The 20,350-nt window shown below is 37.6% G+C and overlaps 1 protein-coding gene across 1 annotated transcript in view; it reads right to left on the bottom strand.

Moving 5' to 3' along the window:
- Nucleotides 1-20,350, bottom strand: part of CPXM2 (carboxypeptidase X, M14 family member 2) — a 140,175-nt gene that overhangs the window by 45,160 nt on the left and 74,665 nt on the right. The window lies entirely within an intron of this gene.

Raw genomic sequence — 20,350 nt, forward strand, 5'->3', positions numbered from 1 at the left:
TTCAGTAAAGGCTGCAAGTTGGTCCAGAAATTTTGGTTGGGAAACTGATTTGGGAATGTAACAAACTAGAGCTTACTGACCACAAAAAGAACATTTTGAGTCTCTAAGAGGCATTGGGTTTCTCCTTGGCTGTCATAGCCACATAGACAAAACCCACCCCAGGAAGAATTCTGGGATGCCTGGACCCAAAGCCAAATCCCTGTCATTATATCCTGCTGCACAGAAATTACTGGGGATAAAACAGCTATAATATGACTTCCCAGAGTAGAAGTCAATCTGATACGTGTGGCAAAAAAAACCCAAAAAACAAAAAACGTTCATGTAGAGAAACATTTTGTTTCTCTCTGTCTCATTTCTTAATAATATGAATTGTTAAACAATATAGAAAAGTATTCTTGAGTATCCCTCTTTTAATGTTTAAAATATCGTAACAAAACACCAATCTACTCATCTTTTAAGAAATTCTGCTTGTTGAAGTATTTGAAATCCTTTTCTGACTGTGGAATCTGCTTAACCTCAGAGTCCAGATCTCTCCCAATAAGGTTTAGAGTTTCCAGTCTGAATCAATGATGTCCAGTAAAGCTTATTTAGAAAAAACTGCTAGTTCTATTCAATCTGGTTCATCGAACTGAGTTGTCAAGAAAATTATTCTTAGGTGCTTTTATACATGCTTGGAAACAAATACTCATTTCACGCCTTCTCTCCTCTTCTCCACCAGCTTTGTCTGAATCCCTGCTAGAAACCAGAACCAACCCCACACCACATTCCTCTTGGGAGAGGCATCAGTGTGAGCCCAGCAGGTTTAGATGCATTAGCATGCCTCTTGAAAATCACTTCAGCCACAGCTCCTGTCCTTTACACTGGGAAATTATCCTCACACAAAATAGCAACAGGTTTCCCCTATTCAAATAATTTCCAAATGACTTGTAGCCGCAGTTCCTTTTGCTATCTGGTTTTCAGCCAATAAGACCCAAAGGTGATCTGGAAAGGCAGACTACAAAGGTGGGACCTGTATTCTACCGAGACAGCAGTGATGAACTTAGGAAACTCCTCTGTCAAAAGAAGTACACAATCAGTAAGGGGAAGAAAGATTAAAATAAGGCCTCCAAATAAAAGGAAAGGGAAGGAAAAAGGAAGTGAAAGCCAAATAATTTCTCAAACTTTAAAACAAAAGAACAAATCCACAACTTACTTTTGAATGACAATTGATTGTTCAGATGGCTCAGACCTCTCTTCCAAACTACATGGCTACCCCATATCCTTCTACTGATCTGCCTCCACTTAGCGTCTCAGTGACATCTAAAATTTAACGTTCCTTAAACCAACTGATCCATGCCTTCCACTCTGAGTGGTCTGCCAGAGTCCCTGACTCGGGACACATACTGCCATCCACCCTGGAAAGCTCAATCCTGGGGTCATCCTAGGTATCCCACTTTCTTTCCCTGCCCCAGATTCAATCCATGACCAAGTTCTGTCAACTTAAACTCCTACATTTTTCTAGAATGTATCCAACCCTCTCTACCTTTATGGCAACGACTCTAGCTCATTCTCCTAGGCCAGGACTTGCAATTGTCTCGAAATGGCCCCCTGGCATCTAAACTCCTCCTTAGTCCAGGCTCTTAATTTTCTAATGAAATATAATCATGTCACCTTCCTGTTTAAAATATCTTATTTTTAAATTTAAATACCGAGAGTCAGGAAAATAGTGGCTGAGCCAGTCATGTTATGTGAGCCCTGGTGTGAGTGAGTGTATGGAAAATTTTGAGTATGTGTCAGGGAGTGAGTGGGAGTGTGAGTGTCTAATTGAGTGAGGGCTCAGGAGCAAGTGGCCAGGGCTCTCCTGGTGAAGCGACTGGTGCTGCAGCTGCTTGTCTTGGACCCTAGTGATTCCTGGGACGTGATACCCAGGATGCAGAAACCGAATGCCCATTTTTTTTAAATCAATAAAACCCTTCCTGGGAAGAAGATGCTGGGAGAGACTGACTAAGTGGGGGCTTTTGAACAAGTGGCCAGGGCCCTCCTGGTGAAGCAGCTGGTGCTGCAGCTACTCTACTTGGTCCCTAGCACTTCCCAGGTCACAGAAGCCGAGTGTCTTTTTTTTTAACTGACAAAAGTTTTCCTGCAAAGAAGTAGTGGGGAGAGACTACCGGCTCTAGGCTCTGCCTCACCACTGCAGCGGGAGAGACTGCCAGCTCCAGGCTTTGCCTCATCACTGCAGCACCTGGCCAGACACTGGCAGTAAGGGCTATGGAGGAAGCCCAGAGGCAGAGTCCCACCAGAGAAGAAAAAAGAGGCACCCTGCCACCATCTTGAAAATGGAACAGGAGTGTGCTCTGATTTGCTCACCATGGAGCAAGAGACCCAGTCTCTGTGACCAGCAGATCAGCTACTCGGATGTTGATCATGACCCAGAGGGAATATCCTGAAACCACAAATTTCAGAGGGACAGGACAAGGGTTGAGTCTACCCTGATTCAGTCACAGGACAAAGAGTATGGCCAGAAAAGGATGAGGAAGACCTCAAAAGAGATCAGTGGTAAGTTGGGGCTGACCCCAACTTCTTCCCCCTCCTTCCCAGCAATCCTCTGAATGTCAGACCCACACAGTTGGGGCATGACTGAGTGGGACAAACCCAGGCAGATGTCATTCACAGTAGGAGAACTCCATTCCAGGTTATGCCTGGCTGGGGCACTCCCAGCAAGTACATACCTGGGTAAGAAAGAATCCCACAACTCCCCACCAGAGGGTAATCCCCCAGACCATACAAGAGGGAAAGGGGAGGCCTGCATTCCCTCCCACCCCCACTGTCCCTTCCCTAGTTCAGACATTGGGGAGAGAGTAAAAGAGGTGGAAGCTCCACAGGAGACAGCAGAGATCAGTCAAGAGGAACAATTACAGAAACTGCCACAAGAGGGCGGGGTTTTTTCTTTTTAATTATTTTTTTAAATTTTTTAAATTTTTCTTTGCCTGTTTGTTAGTATTTCTATTTTTAAAATATTTTTCCTTTGTGCATGAATGTGTATGTGAGGATTTGATCTGCATCTCCCTTTTTTCTTTTTCTTTCTTTTATTTTTGTTTTCTGTTTACGTGCATATATAAATGATTGAGTGTTCATCTTTCAGTTTTTTAAATTTTTTGCTGGTTTGCTTTTGCTTTTTGTTCTTCTCTTTTTTTATTTTTAGTTTAAGGTGTGTGAATATATGTGTGAGGGTTCAATGTGAATTCCTATTTTTTTCCTTTTTTTCCTCGGTCTTTCTCTTTTTCTTCTACATTTGTTTTGTGGTAGAGGTGTGTGTGTGTGTGTGTGTGTGTGTGTGTGTGTGTATGCACGCACGCGTGTGTGTCTGTGTTTAGTTTTCCTGGCATTTTTTGGTTTTTGTTTCACTTTGTTATTCCAGTTTGTTTTGGTGTGTATGTGTGTGTATGTGTTCATTTTTTTTTTTTTTTTTTTTGCTTTGGTTTCTGCTTTCATTGTTCTGTGGTTTTTTCCTTTCCTTTTTTTTTTTTTTTTTGAGTTGGAGTCTCACTATGTCACCCAGACTGGAGTGCAGTGGCTGCTCCCGGCCACTGCAGCCTCGACCTGCTGGGCTCTGGTGATCGTTCCACCCCAGCCTTCCGAGTAGCTGGAACTACAGGCGCGCGCTATCACACCCGGCTCATTTTTTGATTTATGGTAGAGATGAGGTCTCACCTGCCCAGGCGGGTCTCGAACCCGCGGGCTCAGGCAATCCACTCACCTCAGCCTCCCAAAGGCACAGGATTACAGGCTGAGCCACCGAGCCCAAATTTTTTGTGCATCTTATTTCATTCTATTTTTCTCTGTTCTCCTCATTGCTCTTACTGTATCTTGGACTCAGGGGGTACACACATGTACCCATTGCATCATCATATACAGTGGTGGTAGGGAGTAGGTTTCAGGGAACATATACCACAATCAGTGAACACTGTGATTTGCAAGTAGTTTCTGAGTCCTAGCTCCCCATCCTCTACCTTATTCCACTTTCAAAACTACAAGAGAGAGCAAAGTTTCCCACCCACAGTCCTGTTTCAAAACAGGACAAATCCAGAGCCCAGATCAGGGAAGAATAGAGGGCTGATCAAATATAAGAAGTGAAAGCATCTCTCACTGCCACTGAATAACAGAACTAAAGAAAAAGATCTGGCACAAATGAGGAGAAACCAGTGGAAGACCACAGATAATTTCTACTGTAACAAAGAGAAAACACCTGAAAAATCAGTCCTCAGAATCCAAACAAAGGAAGTCACCAACTACTGGAACCAAAATACGACAGGGATTAGGGAATGGGTGGAAAGAGTGAATAAGACTTAAGAAAGACAAGATGAAACACTGAAAGAACTTGTAACAGAGATTCTGACAACAAAAAATTTCATCCAGGAAATAAATAACAAGATGACAAGCATGGAAAGCACAATTAACCTAGCAGAAGAAAGAATCTCAGAACACAGAATTAACCTGATCTGTAAAAAACATAGAAAGAAAACTCAGAAAGAAAAAACAAAGCCTAAAAGAGATGTGCAATTACATCAAGAGGTTGAACCTATGCCTGACTGTATCCCAGAAGAAAAAAGGGAAATGGAGAATATCTTGGAGCAAGTATTCCAGGAGGTTATCCAATAAAACTTTTCCCATCTCACCAGAGATGTGACCAGCAAAGCAAGAGATAAACAGATCCCCCACAAGACATCAAATGAGAAGACCAACCCCTAGACACAGAGTAATTTGCCTACATAAAGTAGGCACAAGAGGAAAAAATCCTAAAGGCAGCAAGAGAGAAAGGTCAGACTACCTACTGGGGAAAACCAATCAGAATAGCAGCAGACCTATTGGCAGAAACACTACAAGCAAGAAGGGACTAGAATCCAATATTCAAAGTCCTCAAAGATATACAATTTCAACCAAGAATTTCCTACCCAGTCAAGCTTAGATTCATCAGTGATGGAAAACTAAAATCCCTCCCAGACATCCAATCTCTGAGAGATTATGCAGTTTCCAGACCAGTTCTACAGGAGACACTTAAAAAGATATTAAGCACAGATGAAAGAAAAAAAGAATGACCACACACTTCCAAAGAGAAGAGCAGAGCACAGAATCAACAGAGAATACATAGCAACAACAAACTTGAAAACACACATACATCAGCCCCAAAGCAAAAGAAAACAAGCAAATAAGGGAAAAACTTTATAAGAACCTCATGACAGGGATAACCAATCACATTTCAAAAATCAGCCTGAATGTGAATGGATTAAATGTACCACTGAAAAGATACAGAATGACAAACTGGATAAGAAACCATTACCCAATTATTTACAGCATCCAGGAAACTCATCTCACCATAAGGGATGCACACAGACTCGAAGTTATAGGATGGAAAACAAGTTTCTAGGCAAACGGATCAAAAAGAAGGAAGGAGTCACGATCTTAATATCAGACAAAGCAACCTTTAAGCTATCAAAAATTTAAAAAGATACAAAAGAACACTGCATAATGATAAAAAGCTCAATTCACCAACAAGAAATATCCATCCTAAACTTATATGCACCCAACACAGGAGCACCAGCATTTATAAAGCAACTACTAAGTAAACTAAAAAAGATATTAACTCTAACACTATTATAGCAGGGGACTTGAATACCTCACAAACAGCCCTAGATAGATCACTGAGGCAAAAAAATCAACAAGGAGGTCCAGAACCTAAACTTGACACTCAACCAAATGGACTTAATAGATACCTACAGAATATTCCATCCAACAATCACAGAATATTCATTCTACTCATCACCACATGGAATTTACTCCAAGACGGATCACATCCTCAGCCATCAATCAAGCATAAACAAATTCAATAAGGTTGAATATTGCCATGCACCTTCTCAGATCACAGTGGAATAAAAATAAATATCAATACCAATAAAATTTCCCCAAAGCCCACAAACACAGGGACACTAAACAGCATGATACTGAACAATTACTGCGTCAACATCAAAGAAGAAATTAAAAGATTCCTGGAAACAAATGAAAATGAAAAAACATCTTACCAAAACCTCTAGGATCTCATGAAATCAGTTCTAAGAGGGGAATTCATATCTCTATGAATACACATCAAGAAAATGGAAAGATCACAAGTTGACAGCCTAACAAATCACCTAAGGGAGCTGGAAAGAGAAGACCACCAAAACCCTAATTTTAGCAGAAGAATCCAGAACACCAAAATAAGAACCCAAATATGGGACATAAAAGACAAAAATATCATAGAAAACATCAACAAAACAAAAAGCTGGTTCTTTGAAAGACTGATGAACCCCCAGCCAGAATGATCAAAAAACAGAGAAAAAAAACTCAAATAAACACAATCAGAAATACAGAAGATCAAATCACAACTGACCTCGAAGAAATACTAAAGAGTATCAGAGATTATTATACATACCTGTATGGAAAAAAACTTGATAACCTAAGTGAAATGAAGAACTTTCTGACATCACACAACCTCCCCAGGTTGAAACAAGAAGACATTGAGACACTATAAACCAGTAACAACTTGGGAAATTGACTCTGTCATAAAATACTACCACACACAAAAAAAGCCCTGGACCAGATGGCTTTCCAGCAGAATTCCACAAAACATACAAGGAGGAGCTGATACCAATTCTGTTGAAAGTATTCCAGGCAACTGAGAAAGACGGAATTCTCCCCAAATCATTTTACGAAGCTAATATCACACTGATACCTCAAACAGGTAAATAGCCACAAAAAAAAGAGAACTACAGGTCAATATCTCTTATGAACATAGATGCAAAAATTGTTAACAAGACTATAGCAAATTGGATCCAAAAACACATCTCAAACATAATCCACCATGACCAAGTAGGCTTCATCCCCAGGATGCAAAGCTGGTTCAACATCCACAAGACCATAAATGTAATTAAATACATAAACAGTTGTAAAAACAAGAAACACATAATTATATCATTAGATAAAGAAAAAGCTTTTGATAAAATCCAGTAGCCCTTCTTGATAAAAACCTTCAAACACCGAGGTATAGAAGGAACATATCTAAAAATAGTAAGTGCCACCTATGATAAACCCACAGCTAGCATAATGCTAAGTGGACAGAATCTAGAAAATTTCCCAGAAAACTGGACCAAGACAAGACTGTCCACTCTCACCCCTCTTGTTCAATATTGTGTTGGAAGTCCTAGCTAGGGGAATTAGACAAGAGATGGAGATCAGGGGTATCCAAATAGGAAAAGAGGAAGCTAAGATATCCCTCTTTTATGATGATATGATCCTATACCTCGAAAACCCAAGAGAATCTGTCAAAAACCTGCTTGCACTGATAAAGCACTCTGGCAAAGTCTCAAGGTACAAAATAAATGTGCAAAAGACAGTTGTATTCTTACACACCAACAATAAGCAGGCAGAGAACCAAATAAAAGGCACAATCCCATTCACAATAGCCACACACACAAAAATGAAATACCTCAGCATTTCCTAACCAGAGAAGTGAAAAAGCTTTAAATGAGAACTACAAAACACTGCTCAAAGAAATCCAAGAAGACATAAACAAATGGAAAAATATTCCATGCTCATGGATTAGAAGAATCAACATTGTTGAGCTGTCCATAGTATCAAAGGCAATCTACAGATGCAACGCAATACCCATTACATTACCAATATCATTCTTCTCAGACCTGGAAATAACAATACAGAAATTCATACAGAAACATAAACGACCACAAATAGACAAAACAATCCTTAACAAAAGAAACAAAGCAGGAAGTATCACACTTCCAGACTTCAACTTTACTATACGGCTACAATAATCAAAGTAGTTTGGTATTGGTACAAGAACAGGCAAACAGACCAATGGAACAGGATAGAGATTCTGGAAGCAAAGCCTTAATTTCTCAACCAACTCATCTTTGACAAAACCTCCAACAACAACCACTGGGAAGAGGAGAACCTATTCAGTAAATGGTGCTGGGAAAACATGCAGAAGATGGAAACAGGACCCCTACCTATCACCATACACAAAAATTAACTCCAAATGGAACAAAGACCTAAGCATAAAACCTCAGACTATAAGAATCTTAGAAAATGGAGGAGACACCCTTATGGAAATTGGTACTGGTAACCAATTCCTGATCAAAACCCTAAGTACTCATGCCATAAGAGATAAGATAGACAAGTGGGACCTCATCAAACTGACAAGCTTCTGCAAAGCAAGAGAAACCATCAAGAGAGCAGGGAGACAGCCCACAGAATGGGAAAAAATATTTGCCAACTGTATATCTGACAAAGGCCTAACATCTAGGATCTACAAGGATGCCAAAAGGAAAATGCGCCAAAAGGAAAAAAACAAACAGACCCAATAAATAGTGGACAAAAGACATGAATAGACACTTCCCAAAAGAAGATATACAGGCAGCCAACAGACACATGAAAAAGTGCTCAACCTCATTAATCAACAGAGAAATGCAAATCAAAACCACATTGAGATACCACCTAACCCAGTAAGAGTGCCCATCATTAATAAGACAAACAACAACAGACGCTGGCGAGGATGTGGAGAGAAAGAATGCTCCTACACTGCTGGTGGGAATGCAAACTAGTGCAACCTCTTTGGAAGACAGTGTGGCGACTTCTGAAAGAACTAGAAATTGACCTTCCATATGACCCAGCAATCCCCCTATTGAGAATATACCTGGAGAAACTCAAGTTATTCTACCAAAAAGATACCTGCACACGCATGTTTGTTGCAGCTCTATTCACAATAGCAAAAACATGGAACCAACCTTGCTGCCCATCAAAGCAGAACTGGATTTAAAAAATGTGATACATATACATAATGGAATATTATGCAGCCATAAAGAAGGACAAACATATGGACTTTGCAGCAACTTGGATGGATTTAGTTTATCATACTCAGTGATCTATCACAAAAGAACAGTTACCATATGTTCTCACTTATAAGCAGGCTTTGAACAATTACCATAATACTATAAGAAAGGAATTGGCGATAGTGGGAAACTGCCAGGAGGGGAGGTGGGATTGACAGTTGAGGGAAACTGCCTGTCTGCCTTTAAGCTATTCAGACCTCAAATCCGATGGAAAAGCCTGTCCTAACTCTCCAATCTAGTCAGTTTATTTTCTTATGTGCTTCTTTCTTTCATAGTTTAATTCAGTTTGTAATTTTATACTCATCTAATAATGTCTTTATTCCTCACTGGAGCATAAGCATCTTGCAGATGGAGCAAGGACAAGATCATGGCACTTTGGAGGACATGAAAAGCCGTGGATACCCCTGGAGGACAGAGTGAGAGACAGAGGGAGCACAGGACAGGGCTTGGTAAACTTTCTAGGCCATTAGGCATTAGGGAACTGGCCCCCTTGAAGTCCAGCAAGGATGGTCAAAGGAGACCAATTCTAAAGTCTCCTCCGCTTCCAAAAATTTCGCCATAAGAGGATGCTTGCCAAGCAGAGACTATCGTCGTGCTTTTTCTGTTTAGTCTATAAAACTTATTCTCCTTTTTAAAATTTTTCTTTAATTGGTCATTGTACGGGCAAAGTTTGGGCCTCCCGTGGGTCACCACTTTGCCTGGTTTGAGATCAGGTACCCTTATTGACATTATGTGCCCTCTCCCTTCCCCAGCAGTGTTCTACTACAGCCAATCCTGTCTTACATGATAAATGTTCCGGGTTCGCTTATGAGGGATGATTTTTCTTCTCTCTACCACTGTTGAGCCACTGCTGAAACGAATGTGACCACAGAAGCGTCCTCTTGCCACAAGTTTATGAAGCCTTTGTTCATTTTGCTGCAGACTGTTTTGCCTCTGAGAGTTTGTATCGCTGTCTGCAATTATGAGTGGATCATTCTCATTGTTTTCTAGTATTCTACTCTGAGAATATATACATTTATTTGTCCATTTTGTTACTAATGAAGAATTTAGTAGTTTCCAGATTGGATTACTATGAAAGTGCTTCTATGAATATTATGTATATATCTTTTGGTGAATTTATATAAAGTTCTGTTTGGTGTATTATTAGAAGTAGAATTGCTAGGTCATAGCGTTACAGAATAGACATAGGTTTATATATATATGATCAATTGTAGTTGTTTTCCAAATGAATTGTATTTATTTCTACGCATATAAATAATATTTGAGAGTTCTAGTTCCACATTCTTGTCAACACTTAATATTATTTGTCTTTTTCAATTTAGCCATTCTGATGGGTGCATCCTTTTATCTCCTCGTGTTTTTTATTTTAATTTACTTGGTACTAATGAAATTTAATATTTTATATGTTAATTGATTATCTGATTATCATCTTTTGTGAAATGCTTACTCAAGTTTTTCTCCTTTTTCAATTATGTTGTCTGACTTTCTCATGTTGATTTGTAAGAGTTCTTCAAACATTCTAGATATTAGATATAGAATTTTGGTTGAATACATATTGCAAATATCTTCTCCAATTTGTGTCTTCCTTTTCATTCTCTTTGTGATGTCTTGATAAAGAGAATCTTTTTTGTTTTTTGTTTTTTTTTGAGTCAGAGCTTCACTCTGTTGCTCAGGTTGGAGTTCAGTGGCACATTCATGGCTTCTGCAGCCTCGACTGGCTGGACTCAGGTGATCCTTCCACCTTAGCCTTCCAAGTAGCTGGAACCACAGGCATATGCCACCGCGCGCTGCTGATTTTTTGACTTATCATAAAGACGAGGTCTCACCATGTTGCTCAGACTGGTCTTAAACACCTGAGCTCAAGTAATCCTCTCGCCTCCGCCTCCCAAAGTGCTGGGATTACAGATGTGAGCCACTGTGCTCAGCAATTTCATAATTTTAATATAGTTCAACTCACCATTTTTAATGGCTTTCAGCATTTGTGTCCTTTTCAATAAATCTTTGCCCATTCCAAGATGATAAAAGCATTCACCTATGTTTTCTTCTAAAAGCATTACTGTTTCACCTTTCACATGTAAATCTTTGGAGTTGATTATGTGTGATATGAGGTGGGCGTCAAGACACATTACTTCTACATGAGCTTCTAGCTGACCTGGAAGCATTTATATGGTTATTGTCCTATTGCACCACAGTGGCACAGATGCTAGAAATTCTGTGACTGTATATGCATAGGTATGTGCCAGCTGCTCTATTCTGTTCTATTGATCAATTTTTTATCCTACCCTAAACCTATCTTGTCTTCATATCTTTATATCAGGTAGTGTGTTTCCCCACCTTGTTTTGGTTTTTCAAAGTTGCCTGGATTATTCTTGGCCCTTTGCATTCCCATATAAATTTCAAAATCAGTTTTTCAATCTCCAAACTAAAGCCTTCTGGATTTTAATTAGGATGACACTGAATATATGGGTGTGTGTATATATATATATCTGATATCTTTATAATATTAAATCATGCAATCTATAAGCATAGTATATCACCCTATATATTTAGGCCTTCCTTTATTAATCTTTCGCTAGATAGTTAATGCTTTTGATGATTTTCTAAGTAATATCACTTTACGTTTTATTTTCCCCTTGCTGATATGTAGATAGATAAATGCTTTTAGTAAGCTGACTTCGCATCCTTCTACTTTATAAGTTCGTGAATTAAGTTCTAGGGTTTGTGGGTTCTTTTGGATGCTTTTATGGATGTGATGATGGTGTCTGAAAACAATGACAGTTCTGGCTCTTTATTTCCATTCAGTAGGTCTTCTGTTTCTTTTTCTTGCCCTATTTTACTGGCGATGATATCCACTCCAATGCTGAAGGAAGTGGTATTAATAGACATATCTGTCTCATTCCTGAGATCAAAGGAAAGGTTTCTAGACTTCACCATTGAGTAAGATGTTTCCTATAGAGATTTCTTCTTTTTGCTTCTTCTTCCTATTTTTTATTAATCAAGTTCAAACTTTTTCACATAACAAGAGAGTCTGGATGTTTGAGGCTGCTAGCACTTAGCTAGCTGGTCTACTGTGGCAGAACCAACATTAATGGACATTCATTTTTTTAATCCTTGTTTCATCAGACTTCGAAGTGGATATTGCAAGATGACCCACAATACTTTCATTTTACATACTTATTATCTCGGAGTTCTAAGAGGACATCCATATATCTTCATTCTTCATACTTGTCTCAGAGTTCTAAGAAAACACCAAGACGTTTTCATTTTCATGCATATTATTTTTAGTTTGTAAGATAGTTGCTGCAGTTCCATGCTCAGAAAATATTAAATAAATTATCTCGGCTTTTATCAAATCTTTTCCTAAGGAGAATGTGCAACTCTTGTTTGTTTGAACTGTTTTTCTTTTTCTTTTTTCTTTTTTTCGAAATCACATTATAAAAACTTTCAGTTCTTAAAATGAGTCAGTATATACAAGTTTTGGAGTCACTGAAGGAGCCAAAAGCGGATTCTACAGTGTGTGCCCTGGAGTCCCTCGCTGCAAAAGGCTTGACGCCCCAGTTCCAGTAAGAGACTGTGACTCGGACCTGTGACCATCTCCAAGGAGCAAGAGACTTGCTTGTTTGTTTCCTTCAAGTGCTGCTGGTTCTACTCTACCACAGGTTTCTGGTAGATATTTTTCTTCAGATGAAGGAAGTTCTTCTGTATTACAAGATGAAAAGGAGGGTTTTGTTTCGTTTTGTTTTTGTCTGAGTCAGGGTCTCACTCTGTCACCCAAGCTGGAGTGCGGTGGCATGATCACAGCCCAACAGCCTCGACCTCCCAGGGCTCAGGTGATCCTTCCCCATGAACCTCCCTAGTAGCTGGGACTACAGGCATGCACCACCATGCCTGGTTAATTGAGGTTTTTTATTTTTAATTTTTCTCTTAAACACAAATGGCTAAGGAGTTTTCTCAAATGCTTTTCCTGCATCTATCAGAGAGATCATATGATTTTTCTCTTTAGTTCTGTTTATGTGTTGGATTATATTGATTGGTTACAATATGGCTAATGCATCTTTATATTCCTAGGATAAATCCCACTTAGAGCTGATAAGGTGACTGTGCCTATAATCCCAGTTATGTGAGAGGCTGAGGTGGGAGGATCACTTGAGGTTAAGAGTTTGAGACCAGCCTCGGCAACATAGTGAGACCAACATAGCAAACCCCTCCTCTTAAAAAATTAAAATAAAAAGTCCCATTTGGAGGTTTATATATTTCCCTGTTATACATTACTGGACTCAATTTAGTAAAATATTTCTTAAGATTCTTTGAATTCATGCTCCTGAAAGAGATTTTTCTTTAATTTTGCTTTTGGTAATGTCTTTATCACATTTTGGTATCAAGATTATGCCAAACTTATAGTTGGGAAATGCTTCCCCTTTTCCATTCTCTGGATTTCTTGGAAGTTCTGTTTCTCCCTTACATGTTTGGAGGAATTCAATCAATTTTCTGAAACAGAGTTTTCTTTGTCAGACAATTTTTAATAATGGGTTGACATTTTTAGTAGATATTGAGTTACTCGGGTTTTCTCTTCTTCTGTCAGTGCTAATAAGTTGTGTTTTATGGAGAATTATTGCATTTCAGCTATATTAAATTTTGTTGGTGAGGACTTGTTTAGTATCACTTGACTATCTTTTTAATAACTGTAAGAGTTTAGTGATGCTCCCTTTTCTAATTTTAATATTGGTAGTTGCTGTTAGGTTCCTCTTTTCCTGATCAGCCTTGTCATGAGTTTGCTATTTTTTAAAATATTTTGACTTTGTTTACTCTATATTATTTGTTTCCTATTAGATTGAACCATTTAAAACTACAGATTTTTAGTCAATCACAATGACTGACTATCAGCAATTTCCTAAGGCTCAAACCATTTTTTGTCAATTTCTACTCTTTATTTTTTTCTTTCCTGGTAGATTCCTCAGGTTTGACTTACTATTCTTTTTATATAGTTTCTTGAGATCACTGATTTTCAGGGGTTTTTTCTTTTCTAATATAACATTTAAGGCTATAAAGTTTCCTCTGAGCACTGCTTTAGTTTCATGCTATAAATTTTGTTAGTCATATCTTCATTATCATTCAGTTCAAAATATTAATTCCTGTTGTGATTTCTTCTGTCATGAAAAAATGTAATTTAGAAATTTAGAATTTAGAAATGTAATGCTTAATGTCTAAGTACTGGATATTTTCTAGTTACTTTTTATTACTGATTTCTAGTTTATATACTAGAGAATATACCTTCAATCATGTCAACCCTTTGGCTATTGTTGAGATTTTCATTTATGGCTCAGCATATGGTCAGTTTTGGCAAATGTTTCTGTGTACTTGAAAACAATGTCAGTAATCAGTGGGTGCAATGTTCCACACACATAATTTTGATCAAAATTGATCACTATCAAGATTAAGATTGATGAGAACATCACTAAGTGATCATTTTGATTATTCTATTTTGTCTTTATTAGCTTATTAGTTATACACTCACAGTATCCTTTTCATGATTATGCTGAGATTATAATATGCATCCTTGAGTTACTACATTCATATTCAAATGATAACATCCACCACATCCATGATAATGTTAGCACTTTATCGCATGTCAAGTCCATTTGCCCTTCCAGATTTTGTAATATTTTGGAATTTATTTTTAATTCTGTATAGATTTTAAATATCATAAGTTATTCCTTTTTTTGCACAGATAATATTTATACACCTACTTATTTACCCTTTCTGGTACACTTCATTTATTTGTGCATTTCCATGTTTCCATCTGGGATCATTTTCTTTCTGCATAAAGAACTTCGTTTCACATTCCTTTTAAACCAGGAATGCTAGCAATAATTTTTTCAGTTTTTATCGTCTAAATATAATTCAATTTCACCTTCATTTTCTAATGATATTTTTGTTGGAAGTTCTAGATTGACACTTCTTTTCTTTCAGCACTTTAAAATTTTGATTTATTAGCTTCTGAGGCATTATTTTTATATACACACATTTGCCATTTAGTAAAAGTTCAATAAGTGCAATAAGAATATGAGTAGAAAATTTTAGTGGGAATATACATAAATTTGACAAGCTACCTATACTTTTGAAAATAATAAAGTTACCTACAAAGAGGTTACATCCTAATATATACATTGAGAGATGTTATGGTATGCTGTTTAAAACCTCAGGCTTTGACATCAAGAAGACACAAATGAAACGCTAGTTCTTCCACTTACTAGCTACAACTTGTGTGAGTGGTGTGACCATTGCGCCCCAGCCGCAAGATAAGGTCAAAACTCCGTCTCCTTGTACAGTGAGGACTGAATGAGGTAATGCACATAGGGTCTGAGCATAGTGCCTGGCACATAGTAACTGCTCCATAAAAATGAGCTGTTAATAAAAATGCCATCATAATGAATACTCTCTCTAATGCTGTACCAATATATAGGATTATTGGTTGTACTGTGACATAATTCAGTTGCCACCCCACCACAGGGAGTGGATCTTCAGACTTAACCCTTTGTGCCCTAATAATGGAAGTAATATATCACAGCCACAAAGAAATTAAGAATTAATTAAATCTTCATTAAAAGAGATATTTGCCTGCCAGTATGATACTGTGGCAGGACTGAATTGTGTTTTAGAGTCTAACCACATGAAAATGCTAAAGCATTGTGAAATGTGTCAAAGCCAGCTCCTAACCCTGCAGTGACTATGTAACAGATATCATGCTAGCCTCTCAGATTACAAAGGCAAGCTATACATGATCCCTTTACTCCAGGTTTTTAATAGGTCACTGAGGAAGACAGGAAAGTTATCCGGAAATTTCTAGAGAGTGTAATCAAGTTCTGTGATAAGGCAAGTATAGCAAGTTGTGAAAGAACAGAGGAAGGAAGCCTGCATGGTTCGGAAGAATGAAGGAGGTAGGGCGGATTAGTGAATGAACACAGTCCTTATCTAACAAAAAGGCTGCATATTTTATTCATCTGTGACACACACATTCATTGCTATTAGAAAGTTCCAGAAGCTGGGAGCTATAATGTCTCTGTTTCCTGGTCCCCCAGTCTCCAGGGAAGGTTTGAAAATCACTGCACTGTTGTGGCTTTTTTCCACTTCCCTCAGAGAGATTATTCCACATTGCAAAAACACCTTGACATTTAATCCTCTGCAACTGGAGGTTTCAACTCCAAGCAACACAGTCCAAATAAAGAAGTGTTTGTGTCAAAGATATCTTGACTGTAGTATGAAGCAGAGGCTTCTTTGGGTTCCAGCCAGCTCCCTCATTTAAAAAAAAAATTAAAAACAAAACAAAATACCCTTTTGATAAATGATATTACCACACTTCACTTTGATCTAGCCTCCCTTCAAATCAGGAAAACAGAAGAGATGAGCCACAAAGGAAAAAGTTAGAATATATTCAGACATTTCGCCACATGATGTTATTTGGATTTAAATAAAAACAAAGAATATCCACCATTAACAAAATGTCAGACTAAATGCTTATAGAGCCTCTCCCTACAGCACAACTAGATTCTGATGACACTAAAACAAATGCTTTAAATCATCAGTGGGCTTGCAAGCCAGTAAAATAACTCTCCAAAGATAGAAAAAGAAAAAAAAAGGAACAGGAAAAAACCAAAAAAAGAATAGTGAGCAGTGTGCAAACAAAAAAGCCAGGGTTGCCACAGGGAAAACACATATGGCAGTGATGGGATCAGAGCACTAAGCCTGACAACTGTCAAAAGCCAGGGAGGCTGAACTCAACACCTTTCCAGGACTCTCAAAAGGGACTAAAATGGCCTAGCGCAGGAGTGCCCACTGGCTCCCAACTGAAGCATACATTAATCCTCTAGGGGAAAAAAAGGGGAAAAGAGAGTCATTACATTATTATAAAAGATTCAGTTCACCAGGATAAAATAAGAGCCACAAAAAATATAAGCAAAAAGGAATAATGAAATAAAAATCACTAGAAGTAAAAACCTGACAAACCCATTATGCTAGAAGAGCAATAACACCCCTCTCTCCATTACTGAGAAAAAAAGGCTACCACAAAGTAGGAAAAATATCCAGGATATTAGTAATATAATAATCTTGATCTGATGAATGCTCATAGAACGCAGAACACAAAAATTAGAGAATATTCATTTCTCAAGCATAACGCAACATTTATAAAACTGACCTTGTAATTATTCATAAAGCTAAAAACATTTTCAAGAATCAGTATCATACAGGTTACATGCTCAGAAAATCCCATGATTAAGTTAAAAGTTGAGGTAACAAAAAGATAAATTTTAAAAACAAATGGAAACTAAAGATGCAGTATTTCTAAATAACTCGTAGATCAGAAGAAATAATCATAATAATACATTTAGAATCAAATAAATAAATAAGAAAGTTTAAGAATTGAAAAGAAATACTATCATTGTTTCAAAAGATGAAATTTTCTATCAAGAAAACTCAAAAAAATTGTTAGAATTAATATGAGAGTTTAGCAAGATGACTGGACATTAGACCAATATATAAAAATTAATTATGATATTATACACCAGCAGCCAAAAATAAAGTTTTGGGTTTTTTTGAGTTGGAGTCTCACTCTTTTGCCCAGACTGGAGTGCAGCGGCCACTCCCGACCACCGAGCCTCGACCTGCTGGACTCTGGCGATCCTTCCGCCTCAGCCTTCCAAGTAGCTGGAACTACAGGCACGCACTACCACACCCGACTTATTTTTTTGATTTATTGTAGAGATGAGATCTCGCCAAGTTGCCCAGGCGGGTCTCGAACCCACGGGCTCAGGCAATCCACTCACCTCAGCCTCCCAAGACGCGGGATTACAGGCTGAGCCACAGAGCCTGGCTAAAAATAAAGTATTTATAAATAAAATGAACAAAAGATTTGCAAGACATTTATAGAAAAACTTTACAACTTTGTTGAATGACATTTAAAAAGACATAAGTAAGTAGAGATTTATACCATGTTCATTGATAGGAAAATATTGGATACATGTAAATCCTCTCTGGAAATCCCAATAGCATTTTAAAGAAACTTGACAAACTGATTCTAAAAAGTATATGAAAGAATTAAGCCCAAAATAACCAAGATACTTTATGAGAAGAAGAAACAGTAGAGAAAATTGCCCTATCCAAGATATTGAGATTTATTACAAAGCTTCAGTAACTAAGACATTGTGAAAATAGTGTACACATAGGCAAATTTATAAATGGAACAGAAGTGAAAGCCCAGAAACAGACCCACACACATATACAAACTTGAAAACAATGTCTTGCATATCAATTAAAAAATAAGTGAGGGCACTCTTCTTTTGGGTCCCCTCCTGCCGCTGGGAGCTTTTCTGTCTTCTAATAAATTCATATTTACTCACACACACAAAAAATAAATAAATGAAATACTAAATAAATGGTCTCAAGGCAACTGAATAGTAATATAGAAAAAACTGAAATTGAACCCAATACCTCACATCATTCATACACACAAAATTTCTGAATAGGTTAACTTAAATGTGAAAAGTACAACAGTGCTTTAAAAACTTGAATAGCTGGGTGCAGTGGCTCACACCTGTAATCCCAGCACTTTGGGAGGTGAAGGTGAGAGGATAGCCTGAGCTCAGGGGTTTGAGACCAGCCTGGGCAACTTGGTGAGACCTCATCTCTACAATTTAAAAAAAAAATTAGCCAGATGTGGTAGTGTGTGCCTATAGTTCCAGCTACTTGGAAGGCTGAGGTTGAAGGATTGCCTGAGTCCAGCAGGTTGAGGCTGCAGTGGCCATGAGCATGCCACTGCACTCTAGCCTGGGTAATGCAGTGAGACTCCAACTCAAAAAAAAAAAACCTTGAAGAACATATTGGAGAAAAGCTTCATAACCATGAGGTATGTAAGGATTCTGTATATAAGACACAACCAGCCTAACCATAAAAGATGAATAAATTAAAGTACATCAGAATTTAAGACATTTGTTTTACAAAAAAAAAATAAAGAATGCATAAAAGAAATTCTAAGGTAGAAGAACATGTTTTAAGAATATCTAACTGACAAAAGATTAATATTCGGAACATATTTTTAAAATTCTATAAATCAATGAGAAAAAGAACACACAATATAAAAATGGAGAAACATGACAAAGAGTTCACAAAAAAAGTAACACAAATGTCAAGTAAACATAGGAAAAGAAATTTAATCTGTTGGTGGTTAAAGAAATGAAAATTTTCCAACGGAACACAATGAAAAGTAATGCTTTACATCCTGTATATTAAAAATTAAGAAAAGCAATACCAAATGTTGGTGAAGATGTGGAGTAACAAACACTATAAACACTATTAGAGAGGAAGAGCCTACTGGAACAACCGCTCTGGAAAACAACTCATTGCTCTGTTAACCTCACCAGGTACACACCCTCCAACCCAGCCATGATACTCCTACGTATATATTTTGGGGATTGCCTTGTACACATGCTTCCAGGAGACACACACAAAAATGCTAATAGCAGCACTAATCTTATGAGCAAACTGTAATAATAACAACCAAAACAATAAAAAATTGAAAAGAGAACAACTTAATATGGATCAAGGAAGAATAGATAAATTGTGGTATACTCATAAGGTTAAACAACATTACAATTCCACAAACTACAACTTCAGGCAACAATACAGATGATCCTTTGAAGCATGATGTTGAGTGGAAAAGATATATTGCAAAAACTACACTCAGTACAAAATCATTTTTTTGAAATCAAAACTGAGAAAAATAATATTTTTTGCATGTGATACACATGTAATAGGATTGTTCTAAAAAGTAAGGGAATAATAATAAATCACCAGTAAGGAGAATGGTTTCACTTCTGGGAGAAAGTGGGGGTGGGATCTGGAAAGGGTACAGAGATCATTTCAACAGTATTGGCAATGCCCTAGGCCCTCAGTTGCCTGGCAGGTTTATGAGTGTTCGTTTTATTGAAATGCTTAATACCATGGACGTACGTATACATGAATGTGTATGCGTGTGTGTGTGTGTGTGTGTGTATTACATTAGTTCTTTTGTATCCATGAAATATTACATAATGACAGATAAGACAGATTTATTTGAATGCTTTACAATAGGTCTACGTACAAGACAATACCACACCCATCTTTTGTAAAACAAATTGTATAGACAGATGCCCCATTCATATCAGAAAGACATACTTCGAGAAAAAAATAAAATCTTTGCCCTTGCAATTTCTTATATCTAATTCCTTCCTTCCTTCAAAAAGCAACCATACTAGTATTTTTAAATAATAATTCGTATGGCACTTCAGTTTATAAAATGCTTCCACACATATGATCTTACTTTAAAAACAAAGCCAAGTTCAGCATGAAGGATGTGGCTCTAACTGTGTCGCTAGGACGAAAGGGCCAGATCACTTTCA

Source organism: Carlito syrichta, unplaced genomic scaffold (assembly GCF_000164805.1).
Source record: "Carlito syrichta isolate Samal-C Ts95f unplaced genomic scaffold, Tarsius_syrichta-2.0.1 Scaffold123370, whole genome shotgun sequence".
Classification (NCBI taxonomy): Eukaryota; Metazoa; Chordata; class Mammalia; order Primates; family Tarsiidae; genus Carlito; species Carlito syrichta.